At 37.8% G+C, this 23,221-nt stretch overlaps 1 protein-coding gene across 2 annotated transcripts in view; it reads left to right on the top strand.

Annotated features, from left to right (window-relative positions):
* lrrc7 (leucine rich repeat containing 7) overlaps positions 1 to 23,221 on the top strand; it is a 130,418-nt gene that overhangs the window by 2,594 nt on the left and 104,603 nt on the right. For both annotated transcript variants that reach the window (XM_034311566.2, XM_053228187.1), the window contains exon 2: positions 19,846 to 20,122. The gene's annotated coding sequence lies outside the window, so the exon portion shown is untranslated. The remainder of the gene's footprint in view (positions 1 to 19,845; positions 20,123 to 23,221) is intronic.

Raw genomic sequence — 23,221 nt, 5'->3', positions numbered from 1 at the left:
GTTTAAATTAGGTTTCTCTTTGCTTATATTTTGGGAAATAGAACCAACTAAATTTATTAGAAAATTTCGCAGGCAGGTGTAAACAAAAATAATAACTATGTCAACAGGATTAAACAATCCTAATCTAATACATCTCATGCCCACTCTGGATTTAAATCAAAATACAGCTACAGATAGTTGGAGCACTGAACAGATACAGGTGCAGATAGTGGCACTGCATTACACCCCTATAGTAAAGGTTTATATATTTGTAGATATTTGTGTATTTCTGTGTATTCATTTCAGTAATTCTGTGCTTGCAGTGACTAAAACTAATTGGATTTTATTTTTGTAATGACTGACAGGTGTTTCAGGTTCTACTGAATTATTATATATTATATTTCAGTGCAGTCAGTACCATGTCTTGGTGCAGCTGCTGAAAGATCTTGGCTTGTTTAAGTCTCAGTTTGCTGCATTCAGTAGATCCACTGCCAGTATGTTAATTAAAGAGAACTGGTGTATACAATTTACGGCAGCATGGGGTAAATACTCAAAGAGTATTTGAGCTACTCTATAGCTTATTTATGTGTTTTTGAATTAGATGCATTTGAATTAGATGCATTAGGAGACCTTGTAATGTGGAAGTGGTAGCTCAATGGTTAAGACATTGGCCTACTGATTGGACGGTCATAAGTTCAATCCCCAGCACCACCAAGCTGCCACTGCTGGGCCCTTGAGCAAGGCCCTTAACCCTCAACTGCTCAGTTGTATTAAAAAAAATGAGATAAATGTAAGTCCCTCTGGATAAGGGTGTCTGCCAAATGTAAAATGTAAAACTTATGTCGTCCAGTGTTGAGCTTCTTAGGGTACCAGAATAGGAAGTAAAATTATGAACAGAATATTGATTTTACTTTTCATTGTTTTTTAATTATGTGTACGGTCCAATCCATAATCTGCATGAACTAAAGCAAATTTATTTTGAATAACTATTGTAGCTTATGAATTAAAAAATGTCTCTTTAAATTTTGCCGTTGATAAAGTAATGTATAACATACACATAACCTAAATACCAAAGCACCATGCAAACCAGTGCGTTGCCACCGAGACTCCAAGTTTCTTCTTCCTTTGTAACTGATGCTGCCAGGTCAGAGCACTCGTGCCAAGAAAGGTTTGATAAGAAATACTGCTGCTACGGAGAACTTTTCTCCTTGTGGATATTGATTTTTAAGAAGCCTAATGGAAAGCAGGGAGTGAAGTGACTTTGCTGATCATTTTCACGGTTTGGGAAAAACAGAAATCTGAAATAGAAATTGTAGAGCAGATAAGAGCTTGGTTATAAAAGTACTGACATTTTTTCAAAAATAGTTACTGCCTTTTATGGCTTATAAATAACTTCTGACAGTTTAACAATTAGGGATTTGCTTTGGTCTAATTTTTGGCCCCAGATTTACAGCAGTGAAACCAGGAGGAAAAGGAGAGATAAAACTTTTAACTTCTAAGTGCTGGGAACAGGGAACGCCACCATCTTAGAAATGTACATGATGCCATTTTTTTTTAAATTTTTTTTTTCAGCATCATTTTTAAGTGGGCGATTTGTGCATCACTAGATAGATGGTAGCCTTGGTAGATCTGGATGTATAGAAATATAGGGTCATGGTAGACCTGGAACCCGGGAACACTGGGTGTGAGATGGGAATACACCTCGAGCAGGACACCAGTGCATTGCAGGCCACCATGCACACACATTCACACGTAAAGTCAATTCAGAATAGCTAATCCACCTACAGGCATGTTTTAGGATGTAGAAGGAAACTGGAGAACCCTGAGGTAGCCCATGTGGCCACAGGTAGAACGTGCAACACATGGCATCCCATTCAGAGTGTATTTCTGCCTGCTTCGAGTGTTCCTCAAGCTTACCTGCTGCCGCCCTGAAATTAAGCCTATGGTCCTGAAAAAATTTAATCATGAACTGTATATCAGAAGAGTCTCAGATTTTGAATGAAACACCAATTTACCTGCATATATAATTCAGAAAGAATTAAGAAGCCAATTGTTTTTTTGTTTTTTTTTGAGAATATTCAGGTTTGTCAGACACTCTAAGAACGTTTATATGTTTCATGGGCAGCTTTTGGTTTTCTTTAAAGTTCATTTAAATCTCTGGATATTTTGAGCTAAAAATGTTGCATTGAGCTTTCTATGAATCAGTGCTTTAATGTCGTGCTTGTCAGGTTTGTCATTAAATGAGTGCCACTGTGCCTTTGATGACTGGGAGTTACTCATGAAATGCTCACAAGGTCTCAAAATCCTTTGATTGTTTTTCTTTCAAAGTTTATATGACGCTTTCTGGTCAAAATGAAATGCCCATATTATCAGGACTCCTGTAGTTCCTATAAGAGGAGAGAAAAGGCATGATGGACATTTCATTGATTTGTTAAAGATTCATTGATTTATTATAGTTTCACTTGGTATCAGATGTGGTCTGGCACTCGTACTGACAAATGACATATCCTATACTGTACATGGTTTATCTGAATGCCCGGCATGTATGGTTATGTGAGCGCAGGGTTAATGAAACCCAAACAGACCTGGTTTGAATTGAGCTACTGAGCAGGGGAGTGGATTGCCTTAACAAAGCCAATCAGATTAAAGTAGGTCTTCTGTCAACTAGGTCACCCTGTCCTATATACACTCGTCCCATGGAAAATCCTCAGCAGGAAAGATCAGGAAGAGCTGTTTACTGATTTCATAATTATACTGAAGAAATGTGAACAGCAAGGATAAGTATGACGCAGTTATCATATGTATGTCTGCACTATGTATGGCAGAGTGACGTCACTTTCGTGAGGTGGCCTACTGTACGTACCCTTTTTATGCTGCGTTCATGGACTTGGAGGGTTTTCGTCATGTTTGAAAGACCTCACAACATTTGAGCACAAGAATATAGTGGGCTAAAATGTGATGTGTGCTAAAAATGAATTCTGTTCATCTACATATTTTATAAAAAGGAGCTTTTGTCTGGTTTTATTACCCAACATGAATACCAGCGCCTACATTTAAAAACAGTAACCAACAATTCAAAATAACTGTGACAGACAGCTAGAGCCAGTATTTTATAAAAAAAATACTTTTTGGATTTTTCCTAAGGTCCTACCTAATTTCCAAACATGTATGTGTTTAACATACACAAAATGACAGGGTTAAAGCATGCACACAGAAAATCAAACCCCAGCTGTTTGTTATATCCGTGCTGTGTCATTGTCTTCATTGTTACACTTGGCAATCTAATTCCTCTTTTACATACACAGGCTTTTATAACAAAGGCTTCTGAATGCTTGATTCTGATTGGTCAGAAGATGTTGATTCATTTTCTATAACATGAAACACAGTAGTGCCGGCTGCAAGGCAAATCACAGGTTTATACTAATGCGCTTGTTTGAATACATTATCATTTCTGTAATAACAGCTAATTCACAGGGGACATGTATGTGGGACAATCCAGCAGATTTTTAAAAATGTGTCTAATTCTGATCTAGTGAATTTTTCTATGAGGAGATGTTTATGTAAAATTTATGGAAGGAGTCTCCAGTGGCAGCACTTTGTAACAAGTTAAAGTTGTAACTTTATGTTTTTCCCCCGTGGTAGAGTCTTCACGATGGAGGACTTTGGGCTTCTTAGAAACATGACAAGCAGTGTTTTTTGTCTTATTAACTTCAAGAGACAGAAAAAGGAGTGGCTGTTGAATTATACTGTTTATAGCTGAAAGTAATAACAGGAACTAACAGTATCTACTTTATCTACAGTTACTACTTTCCTGGTAGTAACAGTAACTCACATAATGTTAAAGTAGCTCGTAGAGTTTTGGAAAATAAACTTGACTAACACAGATAGTTTGAGTAAAACTACTTACATTGTGATGTTGCACTGGCTTGCAAATTTGGTAGTATAGTTCCTCCAGTGCATACACAGTACTAAAATACACATACCATATAGATATGATCACGTATGTGACTATTTCATTAGAAAAGTAATTTTACCTCAGGTTACACTTCTAAGTCATGAAAGCAAACCCAGTTTCTATTTTATTCTTTATTAAAACTCACTGAAGGGCTGAGAGCTAGCCATGGCTCATTAGTACAGTTACTGCAGAGTTTTGTCAGTGAAGCAATTCGCTGCTATTTTCACCTTTGAAAAAAATCTATGGATGCTTCCATTTCCTTTTAGCACAGTGCTAATGCTCGGCTGCGTGTTCATATAGGACTTCACAACAATGATTTAATGCCTACAAATTAAGGCCATGCACGTAAACTATTACTGCTGTTATGGCAACATTTAAATTTAAGTGGTTAAAAGAACAAGCAAATTAGTTAAAATAAATAAATCTGCAGTGGCTCATGGTACTTCAAGGAACATTACCTGAGGGAGATGTCTTGATGGATTTGAAATTTGTATACTATATTTAATTAATCTTACTGTTTTATGTCACTATATGGCTTTACTCAGGCTTAATATGTGAAGTTTTAACATATGTGTGAATTTATTGATTTACTATATTTAAAATAAAAGATTCATTTAACATTTTAACACGAATTCATTTTTAACATTCATTTAAAATTTTGAAGGTAGCAAAACACTCAACATGTGGGAAATTTTTTAAGACAGAATTTCTGAAGCCCACACAAAAAAATAAAAGCTTAAATCTAGAACCCTAAAGAGTGACCCTGCAACATTTTTACTCATAATTACATATCTTTTTATAATTTTGTCTTACTATGTGTGAAAGGCACTAAAATGTCAAACATATTTTAAAAAATAATAAAGAAACTCTTCTACGAGTCGCTGTGTAGACGTTTAATTGGTTCTGTTTGTCATCACCTCATTTGTATAATGGCAAAGATTCATTCTTAAGATCTGTCTCTCATTTTTCTTTTAGTTTTAGTCACTGAAATTGAGACTCTGTTAATTTGAGGCAGTTTGATTAAGTCTCTCTGTGTAAATCTCCGATCTCTTTCTCACTCCCTCTTTTTGATTCAGTTGAACATGGCCACTGGAGCTGGCAGATTAATTCCATGGTGCATCTTCGCACTCATATCTGTCAGCGGGTCGCTGCATAATTAGCTGTGAATATCTGCACAGGTTTCCATGGTGCAGCATCCTCTCTTTGCAAAGAGGCCAGCCCACACACATACACACACACACTTGCACTCACACACAGTGCAGAGCTGAAGCTTTAGCACGTTATTATGATTATCACCTACTACTGCAGGTTTGGCGTGTCCTAACACACTGTGTGGCTGCCAAAGAGACTGAGAAATTTGGCCCTGAGACTCAGTGGTAGGGAAAACTGCTGCATGGCACTCTTTCTAACAGGTGAGCTGCGCAGAGCCCTATTTGGGTTCTTCAAACAATTTCTGCTCCTTATGTAGGACAGTCTATTTCCCATCAGCTGTGCAAAAATGAGGCCTTTAAGCATACTGCAGTGTTTCAGTTCTGGAAAGCCACACCAACCACCCACATTTCACCTTGCGATTTGTCAGATTTGAGATGATGTGCATGAGGTACTGCAATTTTCCTTTTTCCTTTCTTTCTGTTTGATTTTCTTTGACCCCATCTGCTCGTTTACTCCATTGGCCCAGGCCAGGAAGGAGACTCTGAGTCTGTACCCTCTGTTTCTCTCAGCAGTGCTGTTTTTGGCTATGAATATGCAACATAACCTTCTTTTGCATTCCCTCTTTCTTTCACTATCTCTCTCTCTCTCTCATTCTATTGCACTCTTTCTCTCTTTGCAACATTTTGGCTTTTCAGCCTACAGATGAGCTTTCATTGAAGCAGTGAGTGGGCGTCTGAAGCGGGAGTGCGTTCTCTGCAGAGGGAGAGTGAGGGCTTACGGTTATGCTCTGCTGCAGGGATGCAGTATACAGAGAGATTCAGTGGTAGACCTGAGCTGCACTGTTCAAGTTCTTCAGCATGCTTATCTCCTTGTTCACTCACACATACTCACCTCAGACTCATGGCTGTTCATAGCTAAGTAATAATCTCGAACAGTGTTATACTCAGCTTTCAGTTGCTGCCATTAGATCCAATTGGCTAAGGAATAAAACATGTTGGGACATGCTGATATAGGAAAATAATCAACTATGGAGAAATGTGATGTGGCCTGACACAGAGTTACTGTTACCACCCTGAAGTTGATTATTTATCAATAACAGCACATCCCAAAGTGTTTTGTTCCATAGCCAATTAATGTTGTGGAACATCACATACATCATAACAGCTATAAACAGTCATTCTCTCACTAACCTCTCTCTTTTTCTATCTTGAATTTAATAAAACAAAAAAATGCAGCTTATCATGTTACAGAGAAATCGCAAAGCCCTCCATCATCCGTGCTGAAGACTGAAGACAAACCTAAAGTTACAGCTTTATCTTTGACTATTAAAAAGCACTGACACTAGAGACTTTTTTCCATAAATGCTAAATAAACATCTCCTCACAGAAAACTTCACCATATAACTCTCTCTCTCTCCCTCTCTCTCTCTCTCTCTCTCTCTCTATGTCTATCTATCTATATTTAAATATATATATTTAAATCTGTTTATGTGGCATGTCCACAGGTCCCTGTGTAAGATATTACTATACACTAATGTATTAATGATTAACCTAGCAGCCATAACTACTGTCCATGCCATGTTGTTTAGTCAAAATTATTCAATACCTCAATACCTTCTGACTAATCAGAATCGAGTATTCAGCAGCACTTTGGTATAATTGCATAATGCACAGCTTTACGTATATATATATATATATATATATATATATATGTGTGTGTGTGTGTGTATGTGTATACATATATATATATATATATATATATATATATATATATATATATATATATATATATATATAGCGCCATATGTTCGATCTTAGGACCAAGGTGCTAATTGGTTCACCATATTGGTTTAATGGAGACACTAAGTGACACTAAGTGCTTGTGATGTGCCAACTTTCCACTGCTGCTGTGGTTTTGCATCAAACTTGAGCAGACCACAGTGGGAAAGCAACCCACCATCTTTCAATTCATGGCTCCTTATTAAAACACTCTGGAGCCAGCCTGGTCGTGGGAGGAGAGGCAAGTAAATGAGAGGCGAGAGAGCAGAGTAATGTGACTGGAATGCATAGTGATTCCCTCACATCTCTCTCCTTCTATCGCCCTTCTCTGTTGTGGCATTTAAATTGAAATTTTTTCACACAGTTTCAGAAGCAACAGGATGTGCAAAAAGACTCATTATTACCTATTCCATATTCACTCATCAATTTGGCAGAAGCAGATCTTGCACAATTTACATGGTACTCAGATATTCATAGATTGCATGAATATTTATAGCTGTTTTGAATAACAGAGGCTGTATGGTATGTGGAGCAGAAATCTCTCTATACATGAAGGCTTTTGTGCTTCCTACCACAGCACTGTAAAATTCTTGCTTCTGATTGGTCCGAAGGTGTGGATTAATTTTCTGTACCAGTAGCTGTGACAGTATAATATAAGGTTTATATTAATGTGCTCTGTAGTAACTTATACAGGGAATTGTATGGCAGACAAATCACATAAACACATTTTCAAAATGCATGCACTTGTTGATATGGTGAAGTGATGTTTATTTAGCATTTTGGGAAGTGTCAGCCTTTTGTGACAGTCAGAGTTAAAGCTGTGACTTTGTAAATTTTTCACTATGGGAAAGGTGAAGTGGTTCTTCTGTAACATGACAAGCCGTGGGTTTTGTTTTTCACCTTATTAACTTCAAGAGACACATAAAAGAAAGACAGGTGCGGGAATGACGTCCATAACCTAAGTGATAACAGGAACTAAGCTGTTTCATGGACATTCCACAACATTAAATGTAACTATAAACAAATAAAATGATGTCTCATTCTTTAACTGATACGGAATTGTAATCATTGGCAGATTTTTGCGGTACAAGATGAATAAAACGCTTGCAGACATGCTGTTATTAGAAAATCAGCTTTGTGTCACACCACACTATCGTTGATTATTTTCCTATAATGGCACACCCTGTCATATTTTATTCCTTTGTTTTTTTACTTGCAGATTTTCATGGGTAAAGTATATGTAAAAGCATAAAATTCTAAAGTCTGAAATACTTTCTTATCTTCACCACATCAATCCATAGTCACGTAACATATCAATGTTTTCCTTGTTTTGGCAGAAGGTTTAGAGAATTATTTTTTTTTACTGTGTTTATGATAAGAATTACATATTCTTTGGAACGAATGCATCATCAACAGTGCCCTCTGAGAGTGCATCAGCTATCAGACATGGGTCACAGTAATTTAGAATTTAAAAAACAAGCTTTATATCTAATTTCCACAGTGGTGTGATAAATTATTTCTCTTCGATAAGAAAAGGTGAATATGTGTTGCGTGTGACACTCTTGAAAGCATTCTCAGTAACAAACCAGACTTGTAGTGACCTAATAAGTGTCTGGGCTCTGAACATGGGAAGCACCATTCAGCCCATTGGGTCAGAATCATAAGCATTTGCAGTATATAATTTGCAATACTTAATCATAAGCATCTGCAATATATATCTAATCATCTCTCTGATACATGGCAAATACACTAAAATAAACAGCATGCAGCAGCTCTACTTAACTAGCAGTAACATCGTCCCGGTCCCTGTGAACTGAGCGAGAGAAATTTGATGTTGATTTTCCCTCTCATTAAGTCCTTCCCTAACGAGTAATGTTTGACCAGCAAATACCATCTGTTAATGAATTCTGGCGCTGCTTAATGTGTGCTGTTTTATAGATGATAATGAGGCCACCGAAATGATCAAGGCTGGGGATTTGTTTTCACAGAAGTGTAAATTGTGGCCTGGTCAACTGGGTCTTGCTTAATATTTCTGTTTAATCTGGTCTTTCTACAATGACCCAACATTCCTCTGTACTGCTCCTCTGCTTGGAACAGTTTCTAAAAGGGCAAGCCTCTGTTTGAGCATTCTACATACAACCTTTAAGGGTTCCCCAGTGGGACGAAAACCAAAGAACCCATTAGGCTGCTAGTTAGAATCTTATTTCTAATACATTCTTAGAATCAAGCGTATTCCAGGGGCTCTTGTTTAGCCTTATGAGGAGGTTTATGTGGGACATTTTCTGGTTCTGAAGCTGCATTCCTAAAACAAGTGCATTCGTCAAGGATTTTTTTGGATGGTCAATTCTACATATAATCTTTAAGGGTTCCCCAGCGGGACAAACCCAAGAACTCTTTAGGGTGCTAGTTGGAATACTTTTTGCAATACATTCTTAGGATTGAGTGTACCTCAGGGGTTCTTTCAGTCTTTAGTGTTTTAGCTTTGTGGAGAGGTTCTATAAGGAACATTACCTTAAAAGGAAACTCTCTCTCTAGTACAAGGTTTATTTTTGGATGATCAATGGTTCTAGCTTTCTGAAGGAGTTCTACTTGGAATTGTTTTCTTAAAGGGCAAGCTGCTGGTATGGGATTCTACAACAGATCCTTAGAATTAAGGATACCTCAGGGGTTCTTTGGTGGTTAATGAAGAAGTTCTATATGGAGCATTTTCTTAAAGGAAAACCTTCTGTTGTTGGATTCTACATATAACCTTTAAGGGCGCCCCAGACAGACAGACCTTTTAGGGTTGCTAAATGTTACCTTTTCTCCTAAAAGTATGAAGCCAGGTTTAACTATACAAAGTGACTAGATAACTTTAACTAGATGTTCTCAGTAATTATACTGTCTACATGCAAAGCAAATATGCTCAGTGTGTCAATATTCAGTGTTAGCCTACAAGATTTTTAAAATATCAGCTGCCTCGCACTTCTTCTGACTAAACAATTTATCATTTTCCTCTTATTCTGGCTAACTCATTAAACTCCTACGATATTTTTCAGTTATTTGCTTTAAAGCAAAATATGCACTCGCTACAATGACACTAATAGGAACGGTATGTAGATACAGGCGTGATTAATGTAACCTGAGCCCACCAACATGTCCTGGGTGTGTAAAGGGTTAAAAGTACAATTGCGTCAGAGCTCCCACATCAACCATTACCTCTGTTTCAGTGATGAATCTATGTTCAGGCTGGACTGATCCATTTGTGAGAGGCGATATTACGCCCCCAGATGGCCAGCATTTTTTTTTTTTTTTTTTATGTATGTATGTATAGAAAGGTTTCGTCTCTCGAACTATTTATTTTTGCCAGTATTAGAACCCTGAAAAAAAAAACAGAAACAAATTTTTATCATATTGAAACTGATGAATTTGATGTGATGTATGGATTAATAAGGGTTTTCTCCCCTCCACCTTCAGTCTGGAGTACACCAACAAGTTTGAAGAACACATAACATGACATGTCCTTGGTGTGTCCACCTTATAATATATAGACTATGTGGTAACACTTCAGTAATACGGGTCACATATAGACAGTACTGGGTACCAAGCAGAGTACGAAGACAATTACACTACAAAATGGCAGACAGGTTTGGGGTATTTAAAAAAAAGACATTACCAAAAACTAAGGTATTGGTGTGTAAACTGGATATTCAACTAGGTTCACATAAGCCTTTTTCAACTACCAGTAATTCTGCTACTGTTTCCAGAAACAGTAGTTATTTGATGAATTGACCTCTAATACAGTATGTGAACCTCTCTACTTAATAATTTTAGTCAGTAACCACTGAAAAACATGCCTTTGACAAGTAGCTCGAGTGTAAATATTAATACAGTGAAAAGATGAGCAGGAAAGTGATGGAGATCTGCAGTGCTGAAGAATCAGCACTACACTGTCCATCTCTGTCCATCTCTGCTCAGTAGATGGAGCCATGGCTGCATTTTAAAACCACTATCATGTCTGGTTTTGCTGTTTTTGCAGACGTTATCTGCATTATGATGTCTGTATAAAAATATCAGCCAAGGTGATGTACTTGCTTATTTGCTGCTTTTGAGATTGTGTGTGACATATCAGCTCTGGCCCCCTTCAGCATCTTATCGCCTCTAAATAGAGAAATGAAAAGTCAGAGCCTCGGCACTTCAGAGATAAAATTCATTCAGTGCAGTAAAAACGATTCCTCATAGTATCCTGTAAAGTGGTTCTTTCACATTAAAAGTGAGTGCTTTTGTGTGCCTCGTCATAATTTGCATGCTCTTGGCGTTCTACAGTAGGTGATAAAATGACAGAACTTAATGCACATCCGCTGTCTTGCACTTTCTCCCCCGTTCCCTGCAGTTTCCATGGCAACTCCGTGCAGCATGGCCGCATTTCGGCCCACTCAGGCAGCGTCGCTTGCTGTGGAAGTCACGAATAAAACGTAGTCTCTGTGCACCTCATAGTGAGCACTGCAGCACACGCTCGGGCATTTCCGCCTGACCCCATGCACTTAATCAGCTCTTCCAGACATCTATCTCTTTCCCTCTGTCCTCTTCTTTTTCCTGTCTGGGGAAGCAGTGCAAAAGGAAATGTGTACATGAAGTGATATGTCATCTTTTTTCAGGGTCAGTGAGAAAGGGCGCAGACAGCTGTGGTGTCACATACAATGTCTGGGGGTTGTAATTTTACCAGGTGACTTCACTTGTCTTGGGGATATAATTTGGCTCACTGCTTATAATAACACTCAGACTATAATAGTAATGCATCTTACATTAACATTAACACTGAGTGTGTCAGGTGCTGTCATGAGTTGCCACGTCCAATGATATTACAGGTAATTTTCGTGAGCTTTCTTAATTTTTATGGCATGACAGCTTCTTAGAAAAGCTGAATATTGTAATGAATCTAGTTAGCATGTCTTACGACAGCTATTATGCAGTGATGGCTGGTGGTGATATTAAATGGGAGGGCTAAACTCTAATATCTATCAATAGCTTGACAATGACACTATTGGAGTTGAGCAATGCAATATATCACAAGGTCTCATTGATGAAATAATAATAATGTAGGGCAAACTATTACACACACACTCACACTCACACACACACACACACACACACCAAAGTAGATAGGCAGCTGCATTCATTATTTCTTTGTGATTCGTGGCTCCATGCAGTGTTTCCTCATAATACCAAACACGTTAAACAGAGAAGTTGTAACCCTTTTGTTCAAACCAAAAACCACTAACTTACAGTTCTGTCATCTGTCCTTTTGTGTATTTTGTAATTTGTTTGGGCAATTTTTTCTTCAAAGGCATTTTGAGCAAAAAGGATGATAGAGTAAATAATCCACCTCTTTCGTGCTCATTACACCCACGACTGTATTTCACATGTGCTTTCTCAATCACTGCTGATGACGTGTTACAGATGTGTCAGTGACAGTGACAAATCTAGGGGTTGTTTCATTCTGTGTAATTACCTGACACAACTGTCACAGATAGGCAGAGGCAGTTCTAGAGACTGTGGTGCTAGGGACTCCTGGATTATACCTAGGGACCCATAAACCTTTATAAACAATAAAAAAGCATTTTAGAATGTTCTTTTCATAGCTTTATGATAATAATTTTGCAATGCATTAGAAAATCCCCTGAGATAACATAAATGTAAGACATAATTTGAAATAGATAGATTCGAAATCAAGATGGTAGTATTATGGTTTAATTAATTTTATAATAAACATTATAATAAACATAAATATACATACAACGTAATTATTATAGGAAGTATGTGTATTTTAATTTTCACTAGTCAGGGATTATACAAGGAGCAATGCCAAGATATCTACTTTTTTTTATTAAAAATAATAATTTTCCTAATCCAAACTGCAAAGATATAGGTTTATAATTATGCTTTAATATGATGAGCCAACTATAGGATAGCTTTCTGAAAGTGTTAGTGTCATATTTTGCATGCTAGATGTAATACTGGATTAGGCTTCTCAATTAGATAAACCATTGTTACATTACATAGGCTACTCAGAACACATTTGAAAATGTGCAAAATGACGAATTCTACCAAGTAAGCTAGCTAAATAATTAGCATTATATGCTCCAAACAGAGCACCAACACCTAGGTAGCTGTGTGCTTGCCAAAATGATGTTGGGCTGCTATTACATTATTTAATGGCTTTACAGCTGTGATCATTAATTACTAGATTACCTTCACCGCTTACCACAGTTCTGCTTCTTCTTTTCCTCTTCTTGTTTTCTCTTTCTTTTTTGGTTTCCAGAGAGGTAAGTTCTCTTTGTTACCTCTGTGACATCTACAGTGAATCTACAGTCTGGGCTAGAAAGAAATCAGCATCGCTTCTTCATAGCATTCTGTGTATTTTTTCTTATGACAAAATACTTTCTTATTGATGTTTCCTAAAAATCCAGAATAATCCACCTTAAGACATTTGTTTAAGACAGCAAATAGTTTGATGTAGACGCAAAAAATGAAACCTCATTTTGATGTCATTTTATAATTGAAAGAGAATTCAATTATATTGACCACTGTACCTCATTTTGTACCATGTGCACAGAAAATATATTGTTTTGAGAGTATACAAGTACATATCCTCCTCTGTCATAAAACATATGATTGCCAGAGAACACAAAAAATTAGCATGTGATGTCAAACATTAAGACAGCTATCATGACAATTACAGGTAATGGTAAGATGGCACAGCTATACAACTGTCTTGAGAGTGTATGAGACTTTCAGTGTGTGAGTGTATTCAGTAGACCAAAGACACCTACAAAGGGTAAAACATGGCACATGTATGAGCATAGTGAAGATTTGGCATAATTTAGCAGTGTGTTATAATGCAGTATAATCTGCAGGTATTTCTGCTTCCCCCAAAATTCTTAAGTGCACTACATCTTTTCTTCAATATACAACATTAGCAATCTGTGAGGACACTCTTTCTCTGTGTGGTAGCCATATAAATGCATATAAATGCACACACATATATATATATATATATATATATATATGTGTGTGTATTAAGAGTACAGACTTTTTCTTCTGTATGAAGTGAAGTGAAGTGATGTGTGGCCAAGTATGGTGACCCATACTCGGAATTTGTGCTCTGCATTTAATCCATCCAAGTGCACACACACCCGGAGCAGTGGGCAGCCTTTTTTGCCACGGCGCCCGGGGAGCAGTTGGGGGTTCGGTGCCTTGCTTAAGGGTCTCACCTCAGTTGTGGTATTGAGGGTGGAAGAGAGCACTGCTCATTCACTCCCCCACCTACAATCCCTGCCGGACTCGAACCCACGACCTTCAGGTTCACCTTCAAATAAATTTGACTATGGTGCAGGAGCATCATGGATTTCAAACGGAATTGGACTTATGTCCATTTTCCAACAACCGTGACATTCACTATGTAAGGAAATGACACTTAGCTAGCAAAATGCTTGACAAAAAACTGCCTCCTTACACAACATTCCTGTCATTTTTGACTGCTAACCAGTATTCAGGCCACCACATATATATTACTCTCACAAAATAGCAGTCTGGTACTGGTACTGTACTGATAAATGCTTCAGCATACTTGGAGGAGAACTTTAAGCATCCAAATTCCCACAAGACCCTGCAGATATTGGATAGGCCGTATCACTTAGCAGGGATGGAGCAGTGTCATTTTGTCATTGTGTGGTCTGTAGGCTATGATTCTGAGCTCTTATGCTATGAGTTGTGATTAAGTACATGACATTTGCTCTTTAAAACTGAAAGAAGCATGTGGACGGTTGCAATGACAAGATGATGATTCTTGTCTGTTTCCGCTCCAGCTCGGGAGAAAATGGGGGCACAGCACATTATTTCACCATTACAAAGTCATTCTTGCCTTTCAGACAAAGATGAATAGTTTCAGTAATGGCAAAATATATCAGCTTCCATTTCAGGCTAAATGGGATTTTTGTTTGGAAGCAACAACACTAATCACCCAGTGCACAGAACATGCTAAGAGAGTTATTAAGACTTATATACAGTCTTATAAAAAGTGCCAGAAACTGTTCTTTAGACCAGTGGCATAGAAGAATCATTATTTGCTTTCCAAAAGAACATTTGGATTGATGTTTTTTTTTTATTTTTGTTGCTGGCAAAAACTTTCCTAGTATCACTGTAAGCATTATGTGGAAGGATCTGGGGTCACAGCAAAGACCTGAACGAGTAGGTTCACTGGGGAACCATAAATTGTTCTGTAGGAAACCAAAATGTTTCTACTTTGACTTTGCTCTAAAGAGCCTTTTTTGGCACCAGTATTAGGCCTACTATTTATCTGCCACTGTATCGGCTTAGTACTTAAGATATCTGTATTCAATACAATCTAGAGCATTTTATAACCTTAGTACTTTATTGTGGTTTCTGAGAAGTCAGTATAGTTAGAGAAGTGTGCAGGTAGATAATCAAAGTAGCCAAAGATTATGTTGTGGTTATTACTGGACTGACTGATAAAGGTGTAAGTAGATTTTATCCATCAGAGTCTCACAGTTGTGTGCAGAATTATGTTTATGTCCCTGAAATTGATTTCTGTTTCAAATCAAAGTGATTTTTATTATGTTATCCCGGGAACCCTGGATGGGATGCCAGTTCATTACAGGGCACCGTGCACAAACATTCACACACTCATTCACATTTAAGGGGTAATTTAAGGTCAAGGAAGTGGGAGAAAACTGGAGAATCAAGAGGAAACTCACATGGACACGGGTATGTGAAATATGGTGTCTCATCCAAGGTGTATTCCCATCTCTCTCCCAGTGTTGGAGGAAATCCATGTAGACATGAAGAAAAAATACAAAACTCCACACAGGCAGTAACCCTGAACCTGTTACTGAAGACAAATGAGTGTATCTGTCCAGGGCTATTTGTTGAGTGCACCAATTCTGTAGAAACATTAGAAACATTGGAAAATGCAGGACACCCAAAAATCAAAATAGGTCAGTGCAAGTCAGTCTGGGATGCCTGGACTTTAGCTTCTGGGTTTAACCCACAGTCTTCTATGTAATATTACTTTCACTTATCTCATGTTTGAGGAATATTCATAATATAACATTCATAACACATGTCATGCAAGTGCCTCAGTCGCCTTGGTGACTGCATGCAATGATGTATGCACATAAAATTAGGATTATTCATGTCAAATTTAATCTTACTTGCAGTTTGACTCCATGAACCCAAAGGGCTGTTTAGTTGCTTGTGATGTCTCATGCAGATATCTTACTATATGAGTATGCATAGCACAGGAACATCAGTAGGAACATCTTTTAAAGAGATGCATAGGTGCATCCACAAAAAGTTCAGTCCTGTCTGAAACACATAGCACAGTCATTTTCAGATGACAAAAGGCACACCATATCCTTTTTTTTCAAAAACACAGAGATGCTCCAGGCAGGAGCATGAAAGAAATCTACTTTGTGAGAGGCCATATGGGCTTCATTTAGTGCCTGAAGGTACACTTGTTTTAGTGATTCAGTGACCCCACTGTTCATGTGGCAACCTTGGTTATCCTCATCGCTCGCCCCGGGCCATCATCACCAGATGAGAGTAAGTGTCCACTATAAACATATGAATATGTGTCAGCATTTCCAGTACCTCAATGGAAGCCATGTTGATGGTATGTCCCAGAAATGCAGGACCTGGGGGACAGTTGCTCCACTTTCCCCTCTGCAACCTTTATTAATTTATTTCTGTTTTATTTGTGCCAGGCTTGGACTGAATTGTACCTTCATAGCTGAATTGCATTTTCAAGAATGGTTCATTGGAACGAACAGATGTCTGTATCGTTTGTATACTTATTTAACAGTTGACTTCATCAGAATTTGACCACACTGCTTTTGTTTCGCTGTTGCCTCTCTGATAAATTGGTATAGGACACCACTGCTGTTTTAATCTAATATGCAGATCTTTGTATATGATTACAAACATACAGTAAGTGTAAAATGGGCTCATTCTATCTCTGCTTACGGAAGAGTCTGTTCGATATTCTTTCGATATTCAATATTCTCTATGTTTTTGCACAGAAGCTGTAATTTAGCCACTCTTCATCTCTCTGCCCGTCTCAAAGTCAGGTGGTTTTTTTATTATTATTTTTATCCAGAACACCCAGTGTGTCTTGGGAATCTATAAAATGCAGTCAGAGCCTCAGGTGTGGAAAACCAGCTGGCATTTGGAGGCCATCCTGGAAACTGTATCAGTACTCTCACTGAAACATTTCAAGGAGACTGTTTAATATAAAGACATGCAACTAATGTCTTACCTTACTGTCTCCTTATAGTGATACATGCTATAAACTGAAAAACAAATAGAACTGTGGTGCCATGTCTTTACAGTACCAATGGATTTTTAAATGTATTTGCTCACTGGGGGGCACTACAGGATGAGAGTCCATATCTTGGCAATACTTTTGTGGATTAACATAAAATTTTGTGCATCTTGGGTACCAATACTTGATAATACCAGTGTACTTTCATATCTTTGGGTTACTTGGTTTTGGAAACAGGAAATCAGTCCACGGCTCGAAAATGCCCTTGCATACCTACACCAAATTTGGTATATATGTTTATCACAGTGTTACACAAGAACCTTTATCTTTGTTTGCAACAGATGTTGAAGCAATATCTTGGAAGTGGTTGTCCTCTGACTGAGAAATTTCATTAGAAATAATACCACCAACACCACCATCATCATCATCATCATCATCATCCTTAACATCTAACCTTCACATAAACACAGTCCAGCTCATGGTGCTTGGATCCCTTAATCGCTGCTTGCAGCTGCAATATATTTGATGTATAAAGTCATAAAGTGCCATAATGCCTATTTTTTTTTCTCCAATTTTGCAGTTATGATTTTACAGCAGCTGAATGTTATTACTTTGGAAGGCATGTGAATCCTCTGAATTGATCGAGCAAAAATAGCACATGCTTTAGGCCTTGGATTTGGGTTTTTCAGGACATATCTACAAATAGCTACATCTCTGTGGCAGGGTGTCTCTAGCATCATTCACATAACCTTCTTTATCCTCACAATGAAGTTTAAAGGGATTTTCTACAATCCCATCTCATTGCTATGACTCACTCACTGTCTTTCTGAAAGCATGTTCAGATCCATTGACTGAGATCCATGTTATAGGAACAGCTGTCAGTTTATGCTCTTATTTGTGTGTCCTGTGGTATGTCTTCCTGTTCTGGATTAGTATCACACTAAGACCCCAGGCATGTTATTAGTGGCTGATTTGAAGTAATGATGTCCTGAGGGTGTGTGGAAAATGAACAACATTGACAAATGCATAAACTGCAAAGGAAACCAGGGTTTCATTGCTCCTTAGCACTGGTTATAGGCTGTCTCCATCTCCTTTATCCCTTAATAAAAGTACAATGCCAATACACTGTTGGATATTGTATACATACTATAGTAAGTTACTGTATCTATAGTAATATAATGTGAGTAACATGCTGTATATGCAGCAATATAAATCACACTCTTTATCAATGTGGCAATGATGTATCAGTACATATGTCCATATTGTTCAAACGTTACACATTTATTGCTATATGTTTTACACAGAGGTGGGAAAAATCAGTATGGACTATAAAGGCAAGCCTACAGATTCTGTTTTGTTTCTTGTCCTTGGGATTTGTATTGTGGACACACCTGAATGGTACATTATTATATTTTCTTTCTAGTGTTTTTTTTTCTGTTGCCCAAATTGCAAGTCACCAAAAATGTGTTCTGAGAGCCACAACTGTATACTTATATGTTGAAGAATACATTATGGGTGTGATAGTTCTAGAAAAATATCACTGGACAACAGAAGCACCAACAATTTATCCTTATTAAGAAATGCAGAATGAATATTCTAAATCAAAATTTCAAAAGAAATTTCTAACTCAAAAAAAGTTAATTAACTTCCTTCTGTTAATTAAGTTTTCTATGTGTAACATGATATACTGTTGGATTTTATGATGCATTATACCACAAGACTGTTTGAATTCTTGAGTCTGAGTTGGCTAGAAGCTACATAACAGCCAGCAAGGCAACTCAAAGGTTTATATTAATGCGCTTGGTCTAATATGTTACTGTTTCTATAGTGACAGTTCACACAGAGACATGTATGGCGGATGCACCGCATTTCTGGGAGGAGACGGTTATTTAGTATTTTTGGAAGGAGTCTCCAGAGTCAGCACTTTGTAAAAGATCAGGGATAATGCTATCTTTATGTTTTCCAAAACAGGAAAGTCTTCAGGATGGAAGGTAAAAGGATAACCTGCAACTTAAAGAGAAAGAAAAAGAGCAGCTGGTGAAGGAACCAGCTATAACATAAGTGATAACAGGAACTAACTTGTTTCATGGACATAATTGATAAAAAGTGTGATATGCAGTTGTCTAGTAAATTTTTAAAAATTGTTAGTATTGACAAATTGCTGTGGTGTAAGAGGAATAAAACACTTCAGGACATGCTGTTATTAGAAAACTTTCAATTCAATGTATTGGTTGTTCTGTATCACACCACCCCATCACTGATTATATCTTAAGCAGTACTTGCTTGTTATGTGTTTAATACCTGGTCAGATATTTCAGTGAGATTTTCAGCACTCGCCTTTTCATGAAAGAAATCAGCATAAGTGCTGTAGTGACGGTTTTCATATTTTTCACACTCAAATGAATCTCCACAAAAGGATTCACTAACATCTTTGCTTGACTTGCATCCAACAAATAGAATAATCAAGGGCTCCTTTGTTTAAAAACAGATGTTTTCATACCATTACCAGGCCATTTTGGTTTTGCAGTGACAATTACATAAAGGTGTAGTTGAGATAAGTAGACTATGTTTATTTTATGAGACTGACCTTTTTTCTTTGGATCTCTGTGAGATACAGCAAAAGGGAGAGTAACCTGCTGTTTAAATCTTTAATTTTACAGGCTCATGTGGCTTCCAGAGGCAGCGTCTGCTGGTCGTCATGTCAGGACTGAGATTGGAGGCATGGATGACCTAATTGGACATCTAATCAGGGCCTAGTGGATTTGGATAGGAGGCTGAAGATGTGGCATGTCAACAAGTGTGAATACACATAAAGGAGCTGGACGGCTATCCTTACCTATCAATATTAATCTACGGAGGCTTTGTCTGGATCTGCCTGGGCTCAAAATCTGAGTGCAGGCTTCAGAAAATACTAAAGGGCATCCCATCTCTACTTTGGTGAGTGACTGGAATAGCAAGATGATTGCTATGTGCCTGCTGGTATGGTTTTCTGCAGTCAGCATGATGAGTCCTGTTTCAGTAACCGCATATTTCATAAAATTATTATTATTATTTTGCTTAATTGACTTTTCTAGTTTCAACCTACTTCAGCCTACAGGAGGTTTCTGTTCTGTGTCCATAAATGTGGCATTTTTCAGCCACATTTCCTAAATCCATAATTTACTCAAGTGATAAAGATACATGAAAGGGTTGAGTGTAAAACCAGTTGTTTAACCTCTGACCTTTCTCTGACTAAAAAGAGGAAACAGCTGTCCACCAGTTATAATGTGCAGATATTTATTGTAACAGATTCTACTGAAGGATGAGGTTTGCACCAGATATCTGGAGATTGCAGCATTTATTCTAGCAAGTGGTTGCTTTTTATTTGACAGTACTCTTCTTAAATATCATTTTTGTTGATTTCTGCCAGTGAAAGGTAAAAAATGTGAGTAAATTTAGATGCTGCTAGGCAGTTTCATGGCTTTTGGTGCTTTTTACATTTTGCCTCAGGTGTTAAACAACAGGAGCAGAGACAATTTAGAGCATGACTAATGTTTGCCATGGTAGTGTGTTCAATTTTACTGAGATGATGTGCATTGCTGTCTCAAAAAAAAAAAAAAAGAAAGAAAACAGTTGGCTGCCTTTCTTGTTAAATGTTATGGATGGAACTGGAACAGATCTGCGTTATCTCCATAAGCGAATAGGGCTGTAATGGACGGTCTTGGGAACATGTCTTGCTCTGAGCATTTTGACCAGGTGTTCTCATTAACACCTTCTCCTCAGGCCTCAGGGAGGAGAGAGGTGGGTGAGGACAGCATTTACACAGTCCTCTCACAAACAGGAAGAAGATTTACGCTCTAACATTCCTTGCTTTGGTGGAATTGCTATCCTAAAAAAAAATGCCTGTAATGTTTGGTTTAGCATCACTGTCTGTTTCATGTGGGGCATTTTGATACTCGTGTGCTTTGACAGGCGGTTTGTGAGTAGAGTCATTTATCATACTAGAGCTTAATTTTCCTGATTGATGGAAGTGTGAATCGGTATGGTGACTGGTGAGTGTCACATTTTTTATTGTAATTCAAAAGAGCCTCTTGGTTTTGTTTCTCTCTCTCTCTCTCTCTCTCTCATTTTCATCACCCTCTCTTCACTCTGGACAATATTTATTGATAGCATGCTGATAGTTCTGTATGCACAATTAGCAAGACTTGTTCCCATGGTGATTATATGGAGAGTGGTGGCCCAGTGTTTAAGGGCTACTGATCAGAAGACTGTGAATTAAAATCCCAGCACATGAAGGAGTCTTGGTGGAGCAGAAATGGAAATTGTAATGCTCCCGTGCTCCCGGTTCAGTCGAGCTTGGGTTACTGTCTTACATGTTTTACATGTTCTCCCTGTGTTTCCATGTTCCTCCAGGTCTCCTCCCACCTCCCAAAAACATTCCACTAGGTGGATTAGAAGATAATTTGCCCCTAGGTGTGAATGAGTGTGTGAAAGTCTGTCTGTCTGGACCGGCATCCCATCCATGCTGTATATCCATCTCACCCCCAGTGTTCCCAGGATAGGCTCTAGAACCACAGCAATAGTTCAAAGATGAAGGAATGTTTTAAGTTAAATATGAACGCTAGCATTCTATCCCCATAAACACTGGCAAACACTGGGGGAAAACCTAGAGGTAGAAATGGCAGCACTGTCAGCATAGTCTTTTGTTTTTTACCTGCTCACATTTCTCAAATAGCCTCTTTTAAACCACTTTTACCCTCACCTTCCAGTTACTAAGGATGAGCGAATGAACACTGCACTGACTGCAAGGTCACACAGCAACTCATATTCACTCTTTTATGTCCTGCAAGCCTTACATCTGACCGCTTGCTCACACCCACAACCTTCATACTTGACTAGCTTACTCGCATGAAAGTAAAAACTTCTGGATGTCCTGTATGGGCATGCTATCTTAAAAAAAACCCAACAAAAACTAAACAGTGTGCCTCTTATTCATATCTGTATTTGTATCTGTTTAGAACACATTATCCTTTCATTCCAAATAATGCATTTGTATTTGGTTAGATCGCTAGTCTGTTGATTATGTAATTTAGCTGTAAGATGTGTTTGACAATATAGAAACGGCAATGACTTCTTAAATATTTAATAAGACATCTGAAATATGGTTATACTTTGCTATATCATACTATTGGCACAACTTTAAAAGCTATCCATGTGCTGTGTGTACAGCCTGCTACCTTGTGCGCTTTGTGTAACTAAAAAAATGCATCAGATCACCTCTATACTGTACTACTAATAATACTAATAATCGCAGACGTTCCACAGCATTAAATGTAACTATACACAGATCTAAAGTATGATGTGACATTCGTTGATAAATAAAAAAAAATTTGTTACTGTTTGCAAACTGTTGTGGTAAAGACGAAAAATACTCTGGGACGTGGTGACATTGGAAAATAATCAACTTTGGGGTGTTAAAAATAACTCTGTTTCACTTCAAGCTGCATCAAAGCACTCCATTGTTGATTCCTATAACAGCACGCTCCAACATGTTTTATTCCTTACTTAGCCTGCATTAATATAATGCACCAAATAATCACATCAATAACTCTGCATCTCCTGAGAGCATCCTATCAGAGATCCCTGACATCTCCTACCACAGGGAGACCTCTAACTAAGACATATGACTGAAGCTCTGAGATTGGTCACTTTAATCATTGGAGAAATTGCAGTTACGCCTGGCTCTTATTGAACACATCTTTTTAGGTTCACCTTGCTCATTCTCTAAGCTTACTGAGGTTTTCCTTTGCTGCAGATTGTTAAAAATCGCCTGTGTAATTATTTACTCAAAAGGAAACAGCTGTTTTTATCTTTCACATTCCTTCAGATAAAACTATAAAATTTATGAAGAGTGTAGAAGGTGTGTTGTAATCAGGCTAAGTGCAGATTCTAGCATTGCTGTGATTTTTCAATTCCACAAGAGCACTGTAAGGCTGATGTATAGATCTCTTCACAGAGTTCTCGTCATGTTCGTTGCACTGATCTAAAGACAATTCT

The sequence above is a fragment of the Pangasianodon hypophthalmus genome, chromosome 2, assembly GCF_027358585.1.
Source record: "Pangasianodon hypophthalmus isolate fPanHyp1 chromosome 2, fPanHyp1.pri, whole genome shotgun sequence".
In the NCBI taxonomy this organism is placed as follows: domain Eukaryota; kingdom Metazoa; phylum Chordata; class Actinopteri; order Siluriformes; family Pangasiidae; genus Pangasianodon; species Pangasianodon hypophthalmus.
Note: the sequence above shows the minus strand (reverse complement) of the source record. Positions and strands in the feature narration are given on the sequence as shown.